The sequence below is a fragment of the Lissotriton vulgaris genome, chromosome 9 (assembly GCF_964263255.1).
Source record: "Lissotriton vulgaris chromosome 9, aLisVul1.2, whole genome shotgun sequence".
Lineage (NCBI taxonomy): Eukaryota > Metazoa > Chordata > Amphibia > Caudata > Salamandridae > Lissotriton > Lissotriton vulgaris.
The window spans coordinates 855,610,717-855,623,274 of record NC_141697.1 but is presented as its reverse complement, the minus strand read 5'-3'; the positions used below and the strand labels follow the sequence as shown (position 1 = coordinate 855,623,274).

General features: G+C 48.2%; 1 protein-coding gene and 1 pseudogene across 2 annotated transcripts in view; both read right to left on the bottom strand.

The window, feature by feature from the left end:
* LOC147692364 (cytochrome P450 2G1-like) overlaps window positions 1-12,558 on the bottom strand; it is a 905,835-nt gene that overhangs the window by 545,221 nt on the left and 348,056 nt on the right. The gene's annotated exons all lie outside the window — the stretch shown is intronic.
* Window positions 9,309-11,234, bottom strand: LOC147692366 (uncharacterized; annotated as a pseudogene).

Here is a 12,558-nt window from a genome sequence, read left to right as displayed (position 1 = left end):
ACACACTGTACCCGTATTCCCCAGCCACGTGAATCATGTCACCTGCCTTGAATACGTCCGCGGCACGCCTCACGTATGAGTGGCCCACGACCCACACCTCCCTTTTCACAGCCGGTGATGTCTGACCGCTGGCCCGGTGTTGGGTCGACTGCGTAGTCCGCCCCGCCTCGTAGGCTTGCGTAACTGAAAACCAAACAAACAAGAAGCATGAGTACATCATTAGAGCTTCACAACATGTGCAAACGCACATACCTCTTATAACAATTGGAGGACCAACGCCCCACCCGTTTAACTTGTTCCACATTCAGACCCCTGGCTGTAGCCTCTGTAGCAGCCCCTATCCGAAAGGAATGGGTCCCAAACTCGCCCGGGTTCAAGCCCGCAGCTGTAATCGACATCGCAAGCACCCGCTGAAACTGAAACCTTGTCAGTGGGGTGGCGTCAGCGTGTCTCAACAAGGTCCCCCCCCATGATGCCACCCTTCGTGTTAAATAATCCTCTAAACACTTCACCGGGCACATGGAGGACCCGGGAATCCTGCGTATGATTATGCAGTCACCCATCCCACTCTGATCGATCTTGGACCTCACAAACGAGACAGTCATTGTCTCCCCTCTGATCTGTACGTGTTCTGCGCACAGCCCTCCCGTCACATCCTGCTTGTTCCTCGCCACCAATTCGCTTACCCGCATAGCCCCATGGAATGCCAGCGTAAAAGCGGCCCGGAATAACACTGTCTCAAACTGAGATGAACAAGTTGCAGGGAGTCTGGATAATAACTGGGCCAACCTGTCCAAACCTATCGGGCGCCTTTCATCTACTCTGCGACCCTCAAGGCGTTGCCACCCACGTAGCGCTTTTTGTACAACGAAAGACGCTGTCGGGTCCTGGATCCCATGAGCCCTAGCAACAAAGGAAATGGCAGCCCGATGCCTCTGGGCCGTGGCCACCGATTTCCCAGCCAGATGTAAAGACATCAGAAAGTTCACTACCCATTCCTCCTGACCCCAAAGCTCCTTTCTAGCAGTCCCCAAGAAGGCAAAATAGGACCGGAACGCCCCTTCATATGCCTTCCTCGTCCTGGGTGCTAAACTCTCTCCCACGAGGTTACGAAGTTCGGGGCACCGAGAGACCAGAGAGCTTCGGAAAAGGGTGCCGGCTCCGGGTCCGCTGTGGGAAGAAAACCCCAGAAGGCCTGCATACGAAAACGAGAAAGGGCATCAGCCGCTTGGTTCATTACCCCAGGGACATGTCTTGCTTTGAATAGCACATTTAATTGCATACACAGTAATACGATTTCCTTGAGCAGCCTCAAAATCCATTTGCATCGTGCTGCCTGGTTATTGATACACTCAACCACGGTCATATTGTCAGACCAGAATACCACAGAGTGATCTCTGAACCCTTCAGGCCATGTTCTCAGGGCCACCAAAATGGGGAAAAGTTCCAGGAAAGCAATGTTACTTGTCAATCCACTGTCATGCCACCATGCCGGCCACTTTTGTGCAGACCAACGAGTGCCAAAAATGGCACCAAAACCTATGCTCCCAGCCGAATCTGTCCACAGCCCCAGCTCTTCAGAGGACACGGCCGGTTTGCTCCAGACGACTCGACCATTGAAATCCGCCAGAAATGCCAACCAAATGCGCATGTCCTGGCGGACCTCTGCCGAGAGCCTCGTGCGATGATGGCTCTTTTTCAGGCCGACCATGGCTTGAGCGATCGAGCGGGAAAAGGGGCGGGCCATTGGTATAACTCTCAGGGCGAAATTCAACTGTCCCACTAACTGCTGTAATTGATGCAGCTTAACCTTAGATTCACTTATACACATCTCCAGGGATGACCTGAAGCTCAACACTTTGTCCCCTGGTAAACGGAAACAACCTTCTCCGGAGTCCAACTCGATCCCCAGAAACTCGAGGCAAGTCGAAGGACCAACAGTCTTACCTGGTGCCAATGGCACGCCAAACTGATTCATTAAGACACAAAATGCAGACAAAGCCTGCCCACATTCCGGATCCCCGGCTGCCCCCAGGAACAAAAAATCATCGAGATAATGCATCACATGTTGGAAACCCGTCTTCTTTGTGAAGACCCATTGTAGGAAACTACTGAATTTCTCGAAATAGGCACAAGATATAGAGCACCCCATTGGCATACACCTATCCATGTAATAATGACCCTGAAACATGAAACCTAGGAGACGCTGATCGTCTGGGTGTACCGGGAGCAACCGGAACGCTGACTCGATATCAGATTTTGCCATCAGCGCACCGGGCCCCAGGCGATTCAAAATGGCTACGGCCTCATCGAAGGATGCGTACCGCACCGAACACACTTCCGGGTCTATCGCTTCATTTACGGAAGCACCACGTGGGGCTGATAAATTATGTATCAGCCGAAACTCCCCCGGGTCCTTCTTGGGGACCACCCCTAAAGGAGAACAAACAAAGTTAGCCACCGGGGGTACCCTAAACGGACCGGCGACTCGACCTCGAGTAACCTCCTTCCGGATCTTTTCCTGTACCACGGTCGTATGCTGCAAGACCGATATCTGATTTTTACATTTCTCTATTCCTTGAAAGTCCCCCACTGGGATGCGGAAACCATATGAAAAACCGTTTCGTAACACCCCAGCGGAAGTACGATCCGGGTATTCGCTGAGCCAGGGAATCATTGCCAAGGTATCAATCGGGGTAGGTAAAGGCGCCCCTCGGACTATGTTAGACCTGTTTGGCGCTTCCTCTACCCCCGTTATCACCCGTTTTGGCTCTGCACATGGACTCAGGATGGGATGATTGCCCACACCCACTACATTCGTGTCTAAATTTGCACGACCCCTGGGGCCTAGTACATTTACCTCTGTTAAAGTTCCAACATACCCCCCTTTTACCTGTATTGCCGGTAGGCCTCGAGTGACTGTCGGTACCCGTACCTGATCGAAAGGGCGTCCCCGCATATTGGCGGGAGGGTTCGCCAACGCTACTCCCTACCAATGGCAATTTCAACATACCAGTATCCTCCATTTTGGACCATGACACAGAATCATAACAATCCCAAGTTAAATTCCTATCGTGTTCTTTTGCTTTTCTGAACAGATTATCATAGCAGAACCAATGATTACCCTCGTGTGATACAGAGTACCCCATGATCCGTGACTGATAAATCGGCAATTCGGGTAGCAATTCGGGCCTTCGCTCCCCCAAGATCGATGTAAATATCCCCCACGCTTTGCCCCAATTGCCAATGTTTTCATTTACCTTAAAGGCGGCCATCTTTGCGCGCCAAACACTCGGATGCATGAGGTCTTTCTGGCCCTTAACATGCTCCATCTCATAATGATCAATAAGCAACGAGAAGATGTTTACATACTCCCCTGCCCATATCTTTTCTTTAATAGCTACAGGGACATGCTGACCCAACTTTTCCCTTCGAGAGGGTGCTGACTCATCCCTTGCAATCGGCAATGGCCGCTTACCTGAACCGGACGCTGTCTCTGCGACTGAACCAGTCCCCTGTGACTTCTCTACTGCCGCAGCCGGCGTGGATACCTTCGCTGCTTCCCGAGTTTCACGCAGTTGCTTTATCAAGACCTGCGCGTCGGCAGCCGTGGCGCCCTCGCTACCTTTACCCAACCACGCTGCTAATTGTGCTGCCAATTCGGGCGGCATATCTTCCCCGGACACGGGAGTGACCACTACGGGAATCGGGTTCCCTTCTTCCGGCACGGGAGTGGGTGCCTCGAACGGGGTACTGGGACCCGGGATGTCTCCCCCAGTTGCTCCCCTCTTGGGCCTCTTGCCTTTTCCTCCCGGGGCTGCTCCCGCCAAAGGACGTTTCGGCCCCCCTTCCTCGTTTTTATCCATTCGCCTCTTTAGGTCGGTCATCTCTTTCATGAGAACGCGCAGCATCTGGTCGGTAGTCATTCGCTTTCCCGCCTTCTTCGGCATTCTCCGACAGAGTATCTGAAAAACAAACAAGAACGATTACAACGCTCAAAATTGGCTCTTCGTTCCGTCTCGAGCTCACGTGCAGCGAGGAGGTGCAGCTTCAGAGCACAGGAACAAGAGGATGCCTTCTGGTCTTACTTCTCCTTTTATCCGTCTTCAGGGCGGGCGTAAACCCGCCCCTGCCTGCCCAAGGGCGTGGCCAGCCGCGTCCGTGTCTAGGCCAACCCACTCTAGGGCGGGAAAAGGCGCGCCCCGGCTACGCCGCTTCGGGCATACCAGCCGAGACTCGCCTCCCGCCCAAGATGGCTTCCCGGGGGGATCGTGGTACTCTGCCATACGTTCGGGGGGACCGAATGGTCGCCCCTTTCCAAAATCTGTGCCACTGTCCTCGGCCAAAGAGACCTATGATCTACAAGGCACAAGGACTTCTGCCGAGATACATGCCCTCTTAACTACAAACTGCCCTATACATTTCTCAGAAATGTTAAGTCATATATTAAACATATCTGATACGAGCAGTATTGTACATCTATTTAATAACGTATGTTCTGGACTGTTAGCACCTTTTCAAGCAGTCCTAGGAATATTTCCAAACTTCATGCACTCTGTGTTTGGCGGACTGCCCCTCCTTTTGGTACTCGTTGTGGGGATACTATTTTTGCACCTTCTGCTACAATATGGCAAGCAAAATCACCACTCCAAGCACCACAGAGAGAGCTCTATTGGAGAGGAAGTGTCGTGAGAACATCGTCCAAATTTTGGGATAAACTCATTTACGAGAATTAAAAACAACATGGTTTCTGTCATTAAGACCAATCTGGTAAGATTGCATCTTACCTGTTCTATGCTGCCTGCTATGCACAGAAGAATGTGTGCTAGACATCTGTCTAACACTCCGATCAGTCATGCCGACGGATGTTGATACTTTGCTGGACTGGGTAACGGCACATGCGCAGTGTTGTCTCCACCGGTTACCAATTCTGATGACGGCATTCATTGAGATCTAACAGATGCAAAATGCTGATGCTGAGGTACGAGAGGAAACTACAGGCACACAAGTAACATCCAACTCAAACATTTCTAATGAGACCAATGCTGAAGGTGATGCTTCACATCTATGTGTGGTTAATCTTCTAAACGAGCTAATCCAACTGTCACCTACAATGAGAGATGACTTTTTCTCCAAGCGCTAACACTGACTTTTGAATTTGGCACTCAGTGTTCTGAGAGACTTTGAATTTGAACTTCTTTTTTTTAAAACAAAGAACTTTTCCTTTGATTAATTTTTTTTCTCCATATTTGTATTTTTCATTTTTTGGCACAAAGTAATCTGCTTAAGGTAGAACTATTCATAGAGAACTAGAATTCTTTGAATACTTCCAGAGACAATATTTGACCTTGTCCACATACAAACAGTTTTATGTAATCTGACATGAAATGGTTTTGGCCTTTTATCTTCTGTATTTACGAGCCATTTCATAAATGTATATTTTTGTGCTTCATTCATTTAGCATTCAAAAGTAAATATATACTTAGAATGAAACATTGCTTTAATGTGTACAGCACCAATGCATCTTTTATGTGTACAACCAGTTCTAATGCATTTTTATATATTTTGATGGGGTTTTCACATTTCATGTGTAGATATGTTTTAGATATGTTTAAACATGTTTAGAATTTAGTAACGTCTTACATAAGAAAGTGGAGTGGGTGTTGTATGGTGATTTAGATTCTGAATGAATTTCCCGATTCATGCCCTTATATAGGTATAATTCGCATTGCCCTTATATAGGCATAAAAATCCAGTCCTTATTTAGGAATAGCCCATGCTACCCAAACACAGGCATGGATACTTCCATTCGTCATCTACATCACAACGATTTCTTGGGAAAACAGACTCTTAAGCTGAAGGGACTTCCCCTAGCCTCGATATTGATTTCTCCAAGAAACTCATTATTAGAGCGATTGCGCAAATTCCGTCCACCCCTAAACTAAAAATCCTCATTGGCATGCCCTGAAGGGATGTTCATAAACAGCACAGTGCTTTGAATGTTCACTAACCCACGGGTATACAAATATAAGGCATGGAAGCAGGTATCTTATTTTTTCAGTTGATGGACTGCTCCATAGTAGACTTAGATTCAATTGGCAAAACACTTATGGTTCACTCTAGATTAGAGTTGTTTTCTTTGTCACCTCTCAACACTAAGTCACCAGGGAAAAATTTCCCACTTGACTGCCTATTTGTGCTTTGGCCATCTGTCCATTTTCTTTTATGTACATAACCCACACACAAACTATAGAAACAAAAAGGATTTTATTGTCTGTTTTCATAGCAGACATTTATGTTTTGTTATTACTTTTTTCAAACCTGAAAGTTGAGCTTATTTTCAAATGCAGGTAGGTAATCTAGAGGATGATCACCAGCCACACTTGTGATGTCTCAGAAATTACCCTCAACCACTATTGTTTCTTGTGGGCCTAATAATATTTAGGGGTGAACGAATTATACATTTTGATCATCATTAGTCTGTCCACATTTCGAGGAGAGAGGCTGGTCCTTCTGAAACTAGCAATTGCACCAGCTGCACTGAATACAAGCTATGAGAATAAACTTGCTACAGAACATTGCCAGCCTGCTCAGTACTGGTCAATATTTCTTTTCCTATACCAATATGCCAGAGATTCCTGATCTCTGTTTGGTTATAGAACTAGCCTTTTACCAACCTCTCTGTTTCCATAGTTGACATTTGCTCTTTCTGAGATTCCTGCTCTGTGAGAAGTTGGCCTGATATATGATGTTTCCAACTCAGGAACCACCTTGTATCAGTCCAAACAATCCCCTTATGGTGTCTGGTTGTAAGTCAACCTTATAGACAAGCTATCTTAATGATAGCATAGACTAAGCAGCATTAAAGGCTTAACTCAAGAGGTCGTGGTAAGCGAGCTGTTTTACCAATCACAATACTGTAATATCAAATGAAAGGACACCACACAAGTATATATTATAAAAATATATGTGTTTATTTCCAAAATAATCCCCAGTACTCTTTATGAGCAAAGGGGCACAAGCGTTAAATCAAAAGCACAGTATAACATACAAAGTTGCACAATTATGGATGAGGGCGGGTGGCCACTCAAACCATATATTAAGAAAGTGGTATAAGAGATACCAATCGAACAGTGGTTAGGCCTAGGGCCTAGGGAATCGCTGGGAGCAGTCTGGACTAGCAATGCTGAAGTCGGGAAAAGCCCGAGGGATTCGGGTGCAGCACGTAAAGTGCGGCTTGCACCAATGCAATGTCAATGGTGCCTAAAAGTTACACAAAGAGAGTTTAAGGACACTTCCGCTGAACCTAGAGGAACAAAACTTAAGACACAGGCCCTAGAGGTGTGTACCAGTGTGGGAACACCGGCGTTGCAATGTTACCTCACCCACAGGAAGCGGTGCATAGGGTCGAAGTGGCGTCGGGTTTTGACCCGCAGGCTCTTGGTGCTTGAAGCTGAAGATGCTGCAGGCGCTGTGAAGGAGAAGTGTCCGGTGGATCCAAGGGTGGATCTGAAGTGGTGAAGACCTGAAAGCAGAGGGGACAATGTTCAAAGTCACTGACCAGTGACCACCGTGGAACCAGATTGGAACCAGGCAAAGTTGGGTGCAAACAGGTGATGAGGTGTTGCTTCTCTCTGCAGCCACGTGGACACGAAGAGGTCAAGGACGTCCAGGAGTTGATCACAAACTGTCCCACAAAGGCTCTAGCTGATGACGGTGTCGGCAACTTGATTGAAGCAAACAGGCCTTGGCTAATGCAAGCCACGCAGAAAGTGAAAAAGGCTTATTACTCAGACCAGCAAGGTCAGAGCGGATGCTCCTTTCTACAGGAGCAAGGGAAAGTCTAGAGCAATCAGACCCGCAGTGTAAATCGTAGGTTTCGTCGCCAAGATGGCCGCTGACCACGTGGCAAGTGGCCGGGATGGCGCGTTGAGTGGCACAAAGCAAAAGGGCCCCACGCAGATCGTGGAGATGCTGGAGGGCTGATCTTTATTGCAAATGCTGCTCGCTTGTGGGGCTTCTCAAACTCCAAAGCACAGACGTCGAGTTGCTGGATGGTGCCTGTGTTCACGGGGTGGCCCCTCCTAGGTCACAAGGGAGATGCCCTTCAGTCTTCTGTTCGTCAGAACGTCGAGGTTCAGTCGTCTTCTTAGTTTAAAGGTGATTTCAGGATGATCTGCTGTGCTAGGGCACTGCTCCCACTCTTATTCCAATCTGAGGGGTGGATCTCCTGCTAGGTCCCTCCCTATGGGTGGGAACAGGAAGGGGGGCGGTTACACCCCCTTTCCTTTGTCCAGGTCGCACTGGAGCTGGGGTTGTGTGCCCCAGAACCGGTTTGACCGGATTATGCAAGGTGAAGCCTTGTGCTCCCCATGCAGTGTCTGGTTTCTTTCAAACCTCCCTGCTACAATCCACTATCTCCTGTCTGGGGTGGTGTAACACCTCCCTGTGACAGGAAAGCCTTTGTCCAGGCCTCCTCTGCTGAGTTTCGGTCAGCACCAGGAGGTCAGACTTGTGTCTGTGGCAGAAGCATCCATTTTGTGGAACTGAGGCTCTTTTAAAAATCAACCGCGTTTTAGCAAAGTAACATGTCATCTCCCTCTAGAGGGGTGGAATGCTACCCCCGTCGCCAGGACTGGCGAGGGGGTAGTATTCCAATTCGTATGACACCTTACACGACATGTTTTGATAAAGCCAAACCAAAGTTACAATATAACCGCGAGGATTATAATGCACTTAATAGTATATGGTTTGGCATTATCCCGGAACAGCTAAGGGAATTGGCCCCGACAGCTGCAGACAGGCTCAACTCATGCTGGAGCACCATCTCACATTAAACCACGCACTCTGCCTCCAGGATTGTTAAGGCCTGCCATAGGAGTGGCTTATAGGTTTATATGTGTCCAGTTAGGTTTAGATATAGGTATACTATATCTAAGCAAGGGGTGATTACACCACCTTGCCCCAGCTGAGTGATCAGCCAGTTGTGTCAATTTTAGATAGCCAGCCAGGGGTGGCAAAATATATGCTGCAGCCCCTGGTAGGCCTTGGATGCACCTATGCCCTGGGCACCTATAGTGCTCTGTACAGGGGCTGATAAGGTGACCCAAGCCAATCTAGTTATGCACCTAGGGTACATGGAATCCATTTTACAGAGAGAGCAGATAGCCTGGGGCCATGATTAGCAGGGAACCAGGCCAACTAAGTCGAAAACCAGCTAAACACAAGACAAAAAATCTGGGGTAACCATAGTCAGGTATCCACCTTCCTACACAACCCCCTCCCCCCTCAAACGAAAGGAGATAAGGCTATCCTTGGCCAGGTAAGGCTATATTGCCTGAGTGGCCATATAAGGAAGTACCTGCACTAGCATGGGTACCCCCTGTCTCATGGTCCACTTAGCAGTCCCTCACCCTTGGGGTATCAGAGGGTCTCCACCATAGAGAATCACTACCTTGGGTGTGTCTTTGCAAGTTAGAAGGCTGATTTGGATATGGAGTTTTGAAGTGAGGCTCCACTAATTTAGGACTCAGCTTCCTCCAATTATCTTCCACCATGTGTGCCCTTCTCTCTTCAACTGAGTTGCACTGTGCTCTCAGGGTCAACCTCTGGCTACCTAAAGCTGGAGGCTGGGTCCCTCTGTTTGACTTGCTGGAGGGACAGTTCAGGTTTGGGCCCTTTGGGTCCCAGGTTTGGCTGTGCCCAACTGAATCCATCTGTGGGAGGTCCCTAACTACTTTTAAGGGGGCTCCCTCAGGAGTTTTTAAAGTTTTCACCTTACTAGGGCTACTAGGTTTAGTGCCCCTAATCTGTTGATGGGGGTGCTTTATTTGACAGGGGGCCCTCTGGGTCTCACTGTCCTTCTTGTCCTCTGCAGCCCTGGGCTGACTAAGGCAAGGTAGAGAGGGAAAGGTTACCTGCTCCAGACTGGGTCCCACCTGAGAAGGGTCCACTGCCATCAGAGGCTCTGTCAGGCCAGGCCTAACAACCTCTGGGGCAGTTCCTTCATCAGGGGTAAGATCAGTTCCCTGAGGAGGCTGATCCTGTCCTAATGTCTGGTGAGAGGGAGATTTCTCTTCCTCCTCCATGCTCTCAGTTTGGGTGGAGTGATCCATCATTTCAGGCTTCACAACACACATATCTCTTTGAGTTTGGGCTTTGGCCATCCCAGCCCCACCAACCTTTTCAGGAGGAGACTCAGTTTGGGTTTCTGCTGTTATCATAACAGCTTTGCTATTTTGTTTAGGAAGAGCTTCTGCTAAAGATGGGGCTGAGTCTTGCACAGCCCTACCAACCTTTTCAGGAAGGACATCTTGGGTTGGGGCTGTAGCCATTACAGTCCCACTAACCTTTCCATTGGAGTTTACCATTCTAGAATGGATTTCCTCTTCAACCTCAGCCCAGGCTGAGATTTCTAAATCATTACCAAGTAGGCAGTCTACAGGAAAGTTTGATGACACTGCCACTCTCTTTGGGCCAGTGACACCTCCTCAGCTGAGACTTACTACTGCCATGGGTTGATTTGTTTGGATGCCATCAATGTTTGTTACCTGGTATGTGGCACCAGGTAAAAGTTGCTTGGAGGGGACTATACAGTCAGCCACCATGGTGATGCTAGCCCCTGTGTCTCTAAAGGCTTCAACTTTCAAACCATTGATGATGGGTTCTTGTCTATATTTGCTCAAGGTATTTGGGCAATCCGAGAAGTTGGTAAACCCCATGCTAGTCTCATAAACAAGATCATTTAGGGATGTGGACCTGGATAGACCAGGGTCCACCTGGGCTCCAAAAGTAAACCCACCCAGATTCCTGGGTGTGCTCCCACTTCCTGGGGGATTACTGCTGACAGTAACAGGAGGTGTTGGAGCTGGTTTTGGAGGTATATTCTCTTTATTGCCATTCTTGGGACAACAGCTGTCTGTTTTGTAATGCCCAGCCTGTTTACAGGTATGACAATAAGGCTTTTTCTGGGTTGAAGAAGTGTCTTGGGACCCACCCCCATCCTTGGAGTTTTGGGGCCCTGGGGAAGTCTTTTCTTTATTTTTATCCCCACCCTTATCTTGAGGCTTGGTAGACTCCTTCTTCTGGTTATGGTCCTGATTCTTAGGCATAACCCTGGTTCTGACCCATTTATCTGCCCTCTTTCCCAATTCTTGGGGAGAGGTCAAATCAGAGTCCATCAGGTGCTGGTGTAAGAGCTGGTTCTGACAATTACTTAGGATCTGCTCCCTCATAATCAAATTATACAATCCTGTGAAGTTATGTACTTTGCTGCCATGTAGCCAACCCTCCAGAGCCTTAGTTGCACAATCAACAAAATCAGTCCAGTCCTGAGTCTGTGTCTTCTGGGTGTCTCTGAACTTCAACCTGTACTGTTCAGTGGTTAAGCCAAACCCATCTATCAGAGCACTCTTCAGGACTTTGTAGTTTTTAGCATCCTCATGTCTGACAGTGAGGAGCTTATCTCTCCCTTTCTCTGAAAAGGAGTACCATGAGATTGCTGCCCACTGTTCTTCAGGGACCTGCTGTACCATGCAGGCTCTCTCAAGAGCAGGTATCCACTTGTGGATGTCATCCCCTTCCTTGTAGGGGGGCACAATCTTTGTCAGGTTTCTATTATCATAGGCCCTGTCTTTCTCTCTTGGAATATTATTGCTGCCACCAGTGGCATCTAAGCCACACATTTTCTGTTCCCTTGCTAAAGAAAGTTTGGCTTGGGCCAGGGCTAACTCTTTCCTCTCTATCTGGAGTTCTACAGCTCTCATCCTGGCCTTATGTTCTCTTCTCTGGGGGGAAGTCATTCCCCTTTGAGAGGTTCTGGAGACACTAGAAATGTGAGAGTCCACTGAGGGAGATCTCACCCTTCTATTGCCTGGAACAGTTCTGCTTTGTACTCTGGGGAGGTGCTGGCCCTCTCCATTTCCAAGTAGGTCCAAGTTGGTTTGGCTAAGCCTCCCCACATGTACCTGATATCCCCTTGATCCTGATCCTCAGTCTCATCTACTTCTGAGCCCTCTTCCTCCTCTTCTGGAGTTATCTCATTCTCTGGGGTGTTCACTCCATCTCCTAAATCTAAGGGAGCTGCACTCGCCTTATCTAAGTCATCCTTTTCCAGGATGGCTATCAGGGAAGGAATGGTGGGGGCTCCGCCCCTTTTTAGCCCCCTTGCAGTGCACAAGGCACTCAAGTCTTTGTGGCTAAGTTTGTCATAGCTGTAAGTTGCCTTGGTAGGGTCAACTGTCACAGGGACAGAGCCTGAAGCTCCACCTGCGTCAGACATGACTGCTAGTGAGGTGTAAGTGGTGCACTTACCTACACTAAGTGTTTTCCTACTGTACCTTGCTAGTGAGTTGTAGTCAGGGTGTGCTAATCCCTTTAATCTACAACTACTAAGTTCAGTAGAACTTAATATGCTAAGCTTTTGATTTATATGTACCTAAGGTACTTGATGTGATCTTTCAATTTGATAAAAGATTGCAATGGTAAAACAACAGCAAGCTCAAATCTGCACCGCTGCGCACCAATGTGAGAAGTTGGCCTGATATATGATGTTTCCAA